A 14,626-nucleotide genomic window follows, 5' to 3' on the forward strand; every position below is an offset into this window, starting at 1 on the left:
ATACAGAGATTTGACCCGTGAAACTGCAAAACCACAGTTCTATTTCTCTGGCCTACGCCAGACTCTTTTAAACAGATATATTGGTGTCTGACCAGTCAGGGAGACACTAGTACAGTTTTTTTTTACGGCAAAAAATGCCAAAAGCAGGATAATACAGAGATTTGACCCGTGAAATTGCAAAACCACAGTTCTATATCTCTGGCCTACACCAGACTCTTTTAACCAGATATGTTGTGTCTGACCAGTCAGGGAGACACTTTTACAGTATTTTTTATGGCAAAAAATGCCAATAGCAGGATAATACAGAGATTTGACCCGTGGAACTGCACAACCACAGTTCTATTTCTCTGGACTACATTAGACTCTTTTAAACAGATATATTGGTGTCTGACCAGTAAGGGAGACACTTTTACAGCAAAAAATGCCAAAAAGCAGGATAATACAGAGATTTAATGCGTGGAACTGCAAAACCACATTTCTATTTCTCTGGCCTACACCAGACTCTTTTAAACAGATATATTGGTGTCTGAACAGTCAGGGAGACACTATTACAGTTTTTTTTTATGGCAAAAAATGCTAAAGGCAGGATAATACAGAGATTTGACCCATGGAACTGCAAAACCACAGTTCTATTTCTCTGGCCTACACCTGACTCTTTTAAACTGATATATTGGTGTGTGACCAGTCAGGGAGACACTATTACAGTTTTTTTTTACGGCAAAAAATTCCAAAAGCAGGATAATACAGAGATTTGACCCGTGGAACTGCAAAACCACAGTTCTATTTCTCTGGCCTACATCAGACTCTTTTTACCAGATATATTGGTGTCTGACCAGTCAGGGAGACACTATTACAGTTTATTTTGCGGCAAAAATGCCAAAAGCAGAATAATACAGAGATTTGACCAGTGAAACTGCAAAACCACAGTTCTAATTGTCTGGCATATACCATACTCTTTTAAACAGATATATTGGTGTCCGACCAGTCAGGGAGACAATATTACAGGTTTTTTTTACGTCAAAAAATGACAAAAGCAGGATAATACAGAGATTTGACCCGTGGAACTGCAAAACCACAGTTCTATTTCTCTGGCCTACACCAGACTCTTTTAAACAGATATATTGGTATCTCACCAGTCAGGGAGACACTATTAAATTTTTTTTTTTACTTCAAAAAATGCCAAATGCAGGATAATACTCAGATTTGACCCGTTGAACTGCAAAACCACAGTTCTATTTCTCTGGCCTACACCAGACTCTTTTAAACAGATATATTGATGTCTGACCAGTCAGGGAGACATGTTTACAGTATTTTTTACGGCAAAAAATGCCAATAGCAGGATAATACAGAGATATGACCCGTGGAACTGCAAAACCACAGTTCTATTTCTCTGGACTACATCAGACTCTTTTAAACATATATATTGGTATCTAACCAGTCAGGGAGACACTATTACAGGTTTTTTTTTACGGCAATTAATGCCAAAAGCAGGATAATACAGAGATTTGACCAGTGGAACTGCAAAACCACAGTTCTATTTCTCTGGCCTACACCAGACTCTTTTAAACAGATATATTGGTATCTGTCCAGTCCGGGAGACACTATTACAGTTTTTTTTTACGGCAAAAAATGCCAAAAGCAGGATAATACAGAGATTTGACCCGTGGTACTGCAAAACCACAGTTCGATTTCTCTGTCCTACACCAGACTCTTTTAAACAGATATATTGGTGTCTGACCAGTTAAGGAGACACTATTACAGTTTTTTTTTATGGCAAAAATGCCAAAAGCAGGATAATACAGAGATTTGACCCGTGGTACTGCAAAACCACAGTTCTATTTCTCTGGCCTACACCAGACTCTTTTAAACAGATATATTGGTATCTCACCAGTCAGGGAGACACTATTAAATTTTTTTTTTTACTTCAAAAAATGCCAAATGCAGGATAATACTCAGATTTGACCCGTTGAACTGCAAAACCACAGTTCTATTTCTCTGGCCTACACCAGACTCTTTTAAACAGATATATTGGTGTCTGACCAGTCAGGGAGACACTATTAAAGGGTTTTTTTTACGACAAAAAATGACAAAAGCAGGATAATACAGAGATTTGACCCGTGAAACTGCAAAACCACAGTTCTATTTCTCTGGCCTACGCCAGACTCTTTTAAACAGATATATTGGTGTCTGACCAGTCAGGGAGACACTATTAAAGGGTTTTTTTTTACGACAAAAAATGCCAAAAGCAGGATAATACAGAGATTTGACCCGTGAAACTGCAAAACCACAGTTCTATATCTCTGGCCTACACCAGACTCTTTTAACCAGATATGTTGTGTCTGACCAGTCAGGGAGACACTTTTACAGTATTTTTTATAGCAAAAAATGCCAATAGCAGGATTATACACAGATTTGACCCGTGGAACTGCACAACCACAGTTCTATTTCTCTGGACTACATTAGACTCTTTTAAACAGATATATTGGTTTCTAACCAGTCAGGGAGACACTATTACAGGTTTTTTTTTACGGCAAAAAATGCCAAAAGCAGGATAATACAGAGATTTGACCCGTGGAACTGCAAAACCACAGTTCTATTTCTCTGACCTACGCCAGAATCTTTTAAACAGATATGTTGGTGTCTGACCAGTCAGAGAGACAATATTACAGGTTTTTTTTACGGCAAAAAATGCCAAAAGCAGGATAATACAGAGATTTCACCCGTGGAACTGAAAAACCACAGTTCGATTTCTCTGTCCTACACCAGACTCTTTTAAACAGATATATTGGTGTCTGACCAGTTAATGAGACACTATTACAGTTTTTTTGTACGGCAAAAATGCCAAAAGCAGGATAATACAGAGATTTGACGAGTGGAACTGCAAAACCACAGTTTTATTTCTCTGGCCTATACCAGACTCTTTTGAAAAGATATATTGGTGTCTGACCAGTCAGGGAGACACTATTACAGTTTTTTTTGCGGCAAAAATGCCAAAAGCAGGATATTACAGAGATTTGACCCGTGGAACTGCAAAGCCACAGTTCTATTTCTCTGGCCTACACCAGACTCTTTTAAACAGATATATTGTTGTCTGACCAGTCAGGGAGAAACTATTAAAGGGGTTTTTTTACGACAAAAAATGCCAAAAGCAGGATAATACAGAGATTTGACCCGTGAAACTGCAAAACCACAGTTCGATTTCTCTGGCCTACACCAGACTCTTTTAAACAGATATATTGGTGTCTGACCAGTCAAGGAGACACTAGTACAGTTTTTTTTTACGGCAAAAAATGCCAAAAGCAGGATAATACAGAGATTTGACCCGTGGAACTGCAAAACCACAGTTCGATTTCTCTGGACTACATCAGACTCTTTTAAACATATATATTGGTATCTAACCAGTCAGGGAGACACTATTACAGTTTTTTTTTATGGCAATTAATGCCAAAAGCAGTATAATACAGAGATTTGACCCGTGGAGCTGCAAAACCACAGTTCTATTTCTCTGGCCTACACCAGACTCTTTTAAACAGGTATATTGGTGTCTGTCCAGTCCGGGAGACACTATTACAGTTTTTTTTTATGGCAAAAAATACCAAAAGCAGGATAATACAGAGATTTGACCCGTGGTACTGCAAAACCACAGTTCGATTTCTCTGTCCTACACCAGACTCTTTTAAACAGATATATTGGTGTCTGACCAGTTAAGGAGACACTATTACAGTTTTTTCTTACGGCAAAAATGCCAAAAGCAGGATAATACAGAGATTTGACCCGTGGAACTGCAAAACCACAGTTTTATTTCTCTGGCCTTCACCAGACTCTTTTAAAAAGATATATTGGTGTCTGACCAGTCAGGGAGACACTATTACAGTTTTTTTTGCGGCAAAAATGCCAAAAGCAGGATAATACAGAGATTTGACCCGTTGAACTTCAAAACCACAGTTCTATTTCTCTGGCATATACCATACTCTTTTAAACAGATATATTGGTGTCCGACCAGTCAGGGAGACAATATTACAGGTTTTTTTTACGTCAAAAAATGACAAAAGCAGGATAATACAGAGATTTGACCCATGGAACTGCAAAACCACAGTTCTATTTCTCTGGCCTACACCAGACTCTTTTAAACAGATATATTGGAATCTCACCAGTCAGGGAGACATTATTAAATTTTTTTTTTTACTTCAAAAAATGACAAAAGCAGGATAATACTCAGATTTGACCCGTTGAACTGCAAAACCACAGTTCTATTTCTCTGGCCTACACCAGACTCTTTTAAACAGATATATTGGTGTCTGACCAGTCAGGGAGACACTATTAAAGGGTTTTTTTTACGACAAAAACTGCCAAAAGCAGGATAATACAGAGATTTGACCCGTGAAATTGCAAAACCACAGTTCTATATCTCTGGCCTACACCAGACTCTTTTAAACAGATATATTGGTGTCTGACCAGTCAGGGAGACACTAGTACAGTTTTTTTTTACGGCAAAAAATGCCAAAAGCAGGATAATACAGAGATTTGACCCGTGAAATTGCAAAACCACAGTTCTATATCTCTGGCCTACACCAGACTCTTTTAACCAGATATGTTGTGTCTGACCAGTCAGGGAGACACTTTTACAGTATTTTTTATGGCAAAAAATGCCAATAGCAGGATAATACAGAGATTTGACCCGTGGAACTGCACAACCACAGTTCTATTTCTCTGGACTACATTAGACTCTTTTAAACAGATATATTGGTGTCTGACCAGTCAGGGAGACACTATTACAGTTTTTTTTTACGGCAAAAAATGCCAAAAGCAGGATAATACAGAGATTTGACACGTGGAACTGCAAAACCACAGTTCTATTTCTTTGGCCTACACCAGACTCTTTTTACCAGATATATTGGTGTCTGACCAGTAAGGGAGACACTTTTACAGCAAAAAATGCCAAAAGCAGGATAATACAGAGATTTAATGCGTGGAACTGCAAAACCACATTTCTATTTCTCTGGCCTACACCAGACTCTTTTAAACAGATATACTGGTATCTGAACAGTCAGGGAGACACAATTACAGTTTTTTTTTGCGGCAAAAAATGCCAAAAGCAGGATAATACAGAGATTTGACCCGTGGAACTGCAAAACCACAGTTCTATTTCTCTGGCCTACACCAGACTCTTTTTACCAGATATATTGGTGTCTGACCAGTAAAAGAGACACTATTCCAGTTTTTTTTACGGCAAAAAAAGCCAAAAGCAGGATAATACAGAGATTTGACCCGTGGAACTGCAAAACCACAGTTCGATTTCTCTGGTCTACACCAGACTCTTTTAAACAGATATATTGGTGTCTGACCAGTCAAGGAGACACTATTACAGTTTTTTTTTATGGCAAAAAATGCCAAAAGCAGGATAATACAGAGATTTGACCCGTGGAACTGCAAAACCACAGTTATATTTATCTGGCCAACACCAGACTCTTTTTACCAGATATATTGGTGTCTGACCAGTCAGGGAGACACTATTACAGTTTTTTTTTACGGCAAAAAATGCCAAAAGCAGGATAATACAGAGATTTGACCAGTGGAACTGCAAAACCACAATTCTATTTCTGTGGCCTACACCAGACTCTTTTTACCAGATATATTGGTGTCTGACCAGTAAGGGAGACACTTTTACAGCAAAAAATGCCAAAAGCAGGATAATACAGAGATTTAATGCGTGGAACTGCAAAACCACATTTCTATTTCTCTGGCCTACACCAGACGCTTTTAAACAGATATATTGGTGTCTGAACAGTCAGGGAGACACAATTACAGTTTTTTTTTACGGCAAAAAATGCCAAAAGCAGGATAATACAGAGATTTGACCCGTGGAACTGCAAAACCACAGTTCTATTTCTCTGGCCTACACCAGACTCTTTTTACCAGATATATTGGTGTCTGACCAGTAAGGGAGACACTATTACAGTTTTTTTTACGGCAAAAAAAGCCAAAAGCAGGATAACACAGAGATTTGACCCGTGGAACTGCAAAACCACAGTTCGATTTCTCTGGTCTACACCAGACTCTTTTTACCAGATATAATGGTGTCTGACCAGTAAGGGAGACACTTTTACAATTTTTTTTTACGGCAAAAAATGCCAAAAGCAGGATAATACAGAGATTTGATGCGTGGAACTGCAAAACCACAGTTCTATTTCTCTGGCCTACATCTGACTCTTTTAAACAGATATATTGGTGTCTGACCAGTCAGGGAGACACTATTACAGTTTTTTTTACGGCAAAAAATGCCAAAAGCAGGATAATACAGAGATTTGACCCGTGGAACTGCAAAACCACAGTTCGATTTCTCTGGCCTACACCAGACTCTTTTTACCAGATATATTGGTGTCTGACCAGTAAGGGAGACACTTTTACAGCAAAAAATGCCAAAAAGCAGGATAATACAGAGATTTAATGCGTGGAACAGCAAAACCACATTTCTATTTCTCTGGCCTACACCAGACTCTTTTAAACAGATATATTGGTGTCTGAACAGTCAGGGAGACACTATTACAGTTTTTTTTTATGGCAAAAAATGCTAAAGGCAGGATAATACAGAGATTTGACCCATGGAACTGCAAAACCACAGTTCTATTTCTCTGGCCTACACCTGACTCTTTTAAACTGATATATTGGTGTCTGACCAGTCAGGGAGACACTATTACAGTTTTTTTTTTGGCAAAAAATGCCAAAAGCAGGATAATACAGAGATTTGACCCGTGGAACTGCAAAGCCATAGTTCGATTTCTCTGGTCTACACCACACTCTTTTAAATAGATATATTGGTGTCTGACCAGTCAAGGAGACACTATTACAGTTTTTTTTTATGGCAAAAAATTCCAAAAGCAGGATAATACAGAGATTTGACCCGTGGAACTGCAAAACCACAGTTCTATTTCTCTGGCCTACACCAGACTCTTTTTACAAGATATATTGGTGTCTGACCAGTAAAAGAGACACTATTACAGTTTTTTTTACGGCAAAAAAAGCCAAAAGCAGGATAATACAGAGATTTGACCCGTGGAACTGCAAAACCACAGTTCGATTTCTCTGGTCTACACCAGACTCTTTTAAACAGATATATTGGTGTCTGACCAGTCAAGGAGACACTATTACAGTTTTTTTTTACGGCAAAAAATGCCAAAAGCAGGATAATACAGAGATTTGACCCGTGGAACTGCAAAATCACAGTTATATTTCTCTGGCCTACACCAGACTCTTTTTACCAGATATATTGGTGTCTGACCAGTCAGGGAGACACTATTACAGTTTTTTTATGGCAAAAAATGCTAAAGGCAGGATAATACAGAGATTTGACCCATGGAACTGCAAAACCACAGTTCTATTTCTCTGGCCTACACCTGACTCTTTTAAACTGATATATTGGTGTCTGACCAGTCAGGGAGACACTATTACAGTTTTTTTTTACTGCAAAAAATTCCAAAAGCAGGATAATACAGAGATTTGACCCGTGGAAATGCAAAACCACAGTTATATTTCTCTGGCCTACACCAGACTCTTTTTACCAGATATATTGGTGTCTGACCAGTCAGGGAGACACTATTACATTTTTTTTTTACGGCAAAAAATGCCAAAAGCAGGATAATACAGAGATTTGACCCGTGGAACTGCAAAACCACAGTTCTATTTCTGTGGCCTACACCAGACTCTTTTTACCAGATATATTGGTGTCTGACCAGTAAGGGAGACACTTTTACAGCAAAAAATGCCAAAAGCAGGATAATACAGAGATTTAATGCGTGGAACTGCAAAACCACATTTCTATTTCTCTGGCCTACACCAGACTCTTTTAAACCGATATATTGGTGTCTGAACAGTCAGGGAGACACAATTACAGTTTTTTTTTAAGGCAAAAAATGCCAAAAGCAGGATAATACAGAGATTTGACCCGTGGAACTGCAAAACCACAGTTCTATTTCTCTGGCCTACACCAGACTCTTTTTACCAAATATATTGGTGTCTGACCAGTAAGGGAGACACTATTACAGTTTTTTTTAAGGCAAAAAAAGCCAAAAGCAGGATAATACAGAGATTTGACCCGTGGAACTGCAAAACCACAGTTCGATTTCTCTGGTCTACACCAGACTCTTTTAAACAGATATATTGGTGTCTGACCAGTCAGGGAGACACTAATACAGTTTTTTTTACGGCAAAAAATGCCAAAAGCAGGATAATACAGAGATTTGACCCGTGGAACTGCAAAACCACAGTTCTATTTCTCTGGCCTACACCAGACTCTTTTTACCAGATATATTGGTGTCTGACCAGTAAGGGAGACACTATTACAGTTTTTTTTACGGCAAAAAAAGCCAAAAGCAGGATAATACAGAGATTTGACCCGTGGAACTGCAAAACCACAGTTCGATTTCTCTGGTCTACACCAGACTCTTTTAAACAGATATATTGGTGTCTGACCAGTCAGGGAGACACTATTACAGTTTTTTTTTACGATAAAAAATGCCAAAAGCAGGATAATACAGAAATTTGACCCGTGGAACTGCAAAACCACAGTTCTATTTCTTTGGCCTACACCAGACTCTTTTTACCAGATATAATGGTGTCTGACCAGTAAGGGAGACACTTTTACAATTTTTTTTTACGGCAAAAAATGCCAAAAGCAGGATAATACAGAGATTTGATGCGTGGAACTGCGAAACCACAGTTCTATTTCTCTGGCCTACATCTGACTCTTTTAAACAGATATATTGGTGTCTGATCAGTCAGGGAGACACTATTACAGTTTTTTTTATGGCAAAAAATGCCAAAAGCAGGATAATAGAGAGATTTGACCCGTGGAACTGCAAAACCACAGTTCGATTTCTCTGGCCTACACCAGACTCTTTTTACCAGATATATTGGTGTCTGACCAGTAAGGGAGACACTTTTACAGCAAAAAATGCCAAAAAGCAGGATAATACAGAGATTTAATGCGTGGAACTGCAAAACCACATTTCTATTTCTCTGGCCTACACCAGACTCTTTTAAACAGATATATTGTTGTCTGACCAGTCAGGGAGACACTATTACAGTTTTTTTTTACGGCAAAAAATGCCAAAAGCAGGATAATACAGAGATTTGACCCGTGGAACTGCAAAACCACAGTTCTATTTCTTTGGCCTACACCAGACTCTTTTTACCAGATATAATGGTGTCTGACCAGTAAGGGAGACTCTTTTACAGTTTTTTTTTATGGCAAAAAATGCCAAAAGCAGGATAATACAGAGATTTGATGCGTGGAACTGAAAAACCACAGTTCTATTTCTCTGGCCTACATCTGACTCTTTTAAACAGATATATTGGTGTCTGACCAGTCAGGGAGACACTATTACAGTTTTTTTTACGGCAAAAAATGCCAAAAGCAGGATAATACAGAGATTTGACCCGTGGAACTGCAAAACCACAGTTCGATTTCTCTGGCCTACACCAGACTCTTTTTACCAGATATATTGGTGTCTGACCAGTAAGGGAGACACTTTTACAGCAAAAAATGCCAAAAAGCAGGATAATACAGAGATTTAATGCGTGGAACTGCAAAACCACATTTCTATTTCTCTGGCCTACACCAGACTCTTTTAAACAGATATATTGGTGTCTGAACAGTCAGGGAGACACTATTACAGTTTTTTTTTATGGCAAAAAATGCCAAAGGCAGGATAATGCAGAGATTTAACCCATGGAACTGCAAAACCACAGTTCTATTTCTCTGGCCTACACCAGACTCTTTTAAACAGATATATTGGTGTCTGACCAGTCAGGGAGACACTATTACAGTTTTTTTTACGGCAAAAAATGCCAAAAGCAGGATAATACAGAGATTTGACCCGTGTAACTGCAAAACCACAGTTCGATTTCTCTGGTCTACACCAAACTCTTTTAAACAGATATATTGGTGTCTGACCAGTCAGGGAGACACAATTACAGTTTTTTTTTACGGCAAAAAATGCCAAAAGCAGGATAATACACAGATTTGACCCGTGGAACTGCAAAACCACAGTTCTATTTCTCTGGCCCACACCAGACTCTTTTTACCAGATATATTGGTGTCTGACCAGTAAGGGAGACACTATTACAGTTTTTTTTACGGCAAAAAAAGCCAAAAGCAGGATAATACAGAGATTTGACCCGTGGAACTGCAAAACCACAGTTCGATTTCTCTGGTCTACACCAGACTCTTTTAAACAGATATATTGGTGTCTGACCAGTCAGGGAGACACTATTACAGTTTTTTTTTACGATAAAAAAAGCCAAAAGCAGGATAATACAGAGATTTGACCCGTGGAACTGCAAAACCACAGTTCTATTTCTTTGGCCTACACCAGACTCTTTTTACCAGATATAATGGTGTCTGACCAGTAAGGGAGACACTTTTACAATTTTTTTTTACGGCAAAAAATGCCAAAAGCAGGATAATACAGAGATTTGATGCGTGGAACTGCGAAACCACAGTTCTATTTCTCTGGCCTACATCTGACTCTTTTAAACAGATATATTGGTGTCTGATCAGTCAGGGAGACACTATTACAGTTTTTTTTACGGCAAAAAATGCCAAAAGCAGGATAATAGAGAGATTTGACCCGTGGAACTGCAAAACCACAGTTCGATTTCTCTGGCCTACACCAGACTCTTTTTACCAGATATATTGGTGTCTGACCAGTAAGGGAGACACTTTTACAGCAAAAAATGCCAAAAAGCAGGATAATACAGAGATTTAATGCATGGAACTGCAAAACCATATTTCTATTTCTCTGGCCTACACCAGACTTTTTTAAACAGATATATTGGTGTCTGAACAGTCAGGGAGACACTATTACAGTTTTTTTTTATGGCAAAAAATGCCAAAGGCAGGATAATACAGAGATTTAACCCATGGAACTGCAAAACCACAGTTCTATTTCTCTGGCCTACACCAGACTCTTTTAAACAGATATATTGTTGTCTGACCAGTCAGGGAGACACTATTACAGTTTTTTTTACGGCAAAAAATGCCAAAAGCAGGATAATACAGAGATTTGACCCGTGTAACTGCAAAACCACAGTTCGATTTCTCTGGTCTACACCAGACTCTTTTAAGCAGATATATTGGTGTCTGACCAGTCAGGGAGACACAATTACAGTTTTTTTTTACGGCAAAAAATGCCAAAAGCAGGATAATACAGAGATTTGACCCGAGGAAATGCAAAACCACAGTTCTATTTCTCTGGCCTACACCAGACTCTTTTTACCAGATATATTGGTGTCTGACCAGTAAGGGAGACACTATTACGGTTTTTTTTACGGCAAAAAAAGCCAAAAGCAGGATAATACAGAGATTTGACCCGTGGAACTGCAAAACCACAGTTCGATTTCTCTGGTCTACACCAGACTCTTTTAAACAGATATATTGGTGTCTGACCAGTCAGGGAGACACTATTACAGTTTTTTTTCACGGCAAAAAATGCCAAAAGCAGCATAATACAGAGATTTGACCCGTGGAACTGCAAAACCACAGTTCTATTTCTTTGGCCTACACCAGACTCTTTTTACCAGATATAATGGTGTCTGACCAGTAAGGGAGACACTTTTACAATTTTTTTTTACGGCAAAAAATGCCAAAAGCAGGATAATACAGAGATTTGATACGTGGAACTGCAAAACCACAGTTCTATTTCTCTGGCCTACATCTGACTCTTTTAAACAGATATATTGGTGTCTGACCAGTCAGGGAGACACTATTACAGTTTTTTTTACGGCAAAAAATGCCAAAAGCAGGATAATACAGAGATTTGACCCGTGTAACTGCAAAAACACAGTTCGATTTCTCTGGTCTACACCAGACTCTTTTAAGCAGATATATTGGTGTCTGACCAGTCAGGGAGACACAATTACAGTTTTTTTTACGGCAAAAAATGCCAAAAGCAGGATAATACAGAGATTTGACCCGTGGAACTGCAAAACCACAGTTCTATTTCTCTGGCCTACACCAGACTCTTTTTACCAGATATATATTGGTGTCTGACCAGTAAGGGAGACACTATTACAGTTTTTTTTACGGCAAAAAAAGCCAAAAGCAGGATAATACAGAGATTTGACCCGTGGAACTGCAAAACCACAGTTCGATTTCTCTGGTATACACCAAACTCTTTTAAACAGATATATTGGTGTCTGTCCAGTCAGGGAGACACTATTACAGTTTTTTTTTACGATAAAAAATGCCAAAAGCAGGATAATACAGAAATTTGACCCGTGGAACTGCAAAACCACAGTTCTATTTCTTTGGCCTACACCAGACTCTTTTTACCAGATATAATGGTGTCTGACCAGTAAGGGAGACACTTTTACAGCAAAAAATGCCAAAAAGCAGGATAATACAGAGATTTAATGCGTGGAACTGCAAAACCACATTTCTATTTCTCTGGCCTACACCAGACTCTTTTAAACAGATATATTGGTGTCTGACCAGTCAGGGAGACACTATTACAGTTTTTTTTACGGCAAAAAATGCCAAAAGCAGGATAATACAGAGATTTGACCCGTGGAACTGCAAAACCACAGTTCTATTTCTTTGGCCTACACCAGACTCTTTTTACCAGATATAATGGTGTCTGACCAGTAAGGGAGACTCTTTTACAATTTTTTTTTACGGCAAAAAATGCCAAAAGCAGGATAATACAGAGATTTGATGCGTGGAACTGCAAAACCACAGTTCTATTTCTCTGGCCTACATCTGACTCTTTTAAACAGATATATTGGTGTCTGACCAGTCAGGGAGACACTATTACAGTTTTTTTACGGCAAAAAATGCCAAAAGCAGGATAATACAGAGATTTGACCCGTGGAACTGCAAAACCACAGTTCGATTTCTCTGGCCTACACCAGACTCTTTTTACCAGATATATTGGTGTCTGACCAGTAAGGGAGACACTTTTACAGCAAAAAATCCCAAAAAGCAGGATAATACAGAGATTTAATGCGTGGAACTGCAAAACCACATTTCTATTTCTCTGGCCTACACCAGACTCTTTTAAACAGATATATTGGTGTCTGAACAGTCAGGGAGACACTATTACAGTTTTTTTTTATGGCAAAAAATGCCAAAGGCAGGATAATGCAGAGATTTAACCCATGGAACTGCAAAACCACAGTTCTATTTCTCTGGCCTACACCACACTCTTTTAAACAGATATATTGGTGTCTGACCAGTCAGGGAGACACTATTACAGTTTTTTTTACGGCAAAAAATGCCAAAAGCAGGATAATACAGAGATTTGACCCGTGTAACTGCAAAACCACAGTTCGATTTCTCTGGTCTACACCAAACTCTTTTAAACAGATATATTGGTGTCTGACCAGTCAGGGAGACACAACTACAGTTTTTTTTTACGGCAAAAAATGCCAAAAGCAGGATAATACAGAGATTTGACCCGTGGAACTGCAAAACCACAGTTCGATTTCTCTGGCCTACACCAGACTCTTTTTACCAGATATATTGGTGTCTGACCAGTAAGGGAGACACTTTTACAGCAAAAAATGCCAAAAAGCAGGATAATACAGAGATTTAATGCGTGGAACTGCAAAACCACATTTCTATTTCTCTGGCCTACACCAGACTCTTTTAAACAGATATATTGGTGTCTGAACAGTCAGGGAGACACTATTACAGTTTTTTTTTATGGCAAAAAATGCCAAAGGCAGGATAATACAGAGATTTAACCCATGGAACTGCAAAACCACAGTTCTATTTCTCTGGCCTACACCAGACTCTTTTAAACAGATATATTGGTGTCTGACAAGTCAGGGAGACACTATTACAGTTTTTTTATGGCAAAAAATGCCAAAAGCAGGATAATACAGAGATTTGACCCGTGTAACTGCAAAACCACAGTTCGATTTCTCTGGTCTACACCAGACTCTTTTAAGCAGATATATTGGTGTCTGACCAGTCAGGGAGACACAATTACAGTTTTTTTTTACGGCAAAAAATGCCAAAAGCAGGATAATACAGAGATTTGACCCGTGGAACTGCAAAACCACAGTTCTATTTCTTTGGCCTACACCAGACTCTTTTTACCAGATATAATGGTGTCTGACCAGTAAGGGAGACACTTTTACAATTTTTTTTTACGGCAAAAAATGCCAAAAGCAGGATAATACAGAGATTTGATGCGTGGAACTGCGAAACCACAGTTCTATTTCTCTGGCCTACATCTGACTCTTTTAAACAGATATATTGGTGTCTGATCAGTCAGGGAGACACTATTACAGTTTTTTTACGGCAAAAAATGCCAAAAGCAGGATAATAGAGAGATTTGACCCGTGGAACTGCAAAACCACAGTTCGATTTCTCTGGCCTACACCAGACTCTTTTTACCAGATATATTGGTGTCTGACCAGTAAGGGAGACACTTTTACAGCAAAAATTGCCAAAAAGCAGGATAATACAGAGATTTAATGCGTGGAACTGCAAAACCACATTTCTATTTCTCTGGCCTACACCAGACTCTTTTAAACAGATATATTGGTGTCTGAACAGTCAGGGAGACACTATTACAGTTTTTTTTTATGGCAAAAAATGCCAAAGGCAGGATAATACAGA

The sequence above is a fragment of the Phyllobates terribilis genome, unplaced genomic scaffold (genome assembly GCF_046119375.1).
Source record: "Phyllobates terribilis strain yellow unplaced genomic scaffold, ASM4611937v1 Scaffold_3__8_contigs__length_932513732, whole genome shotgun sequence".
Lineage (NCBI taxonomy): Eukaryota > Metazoa > Chordata > Amphibia > Anura > Dendrobatidae > Phyllobates > Phyllobates terribilis.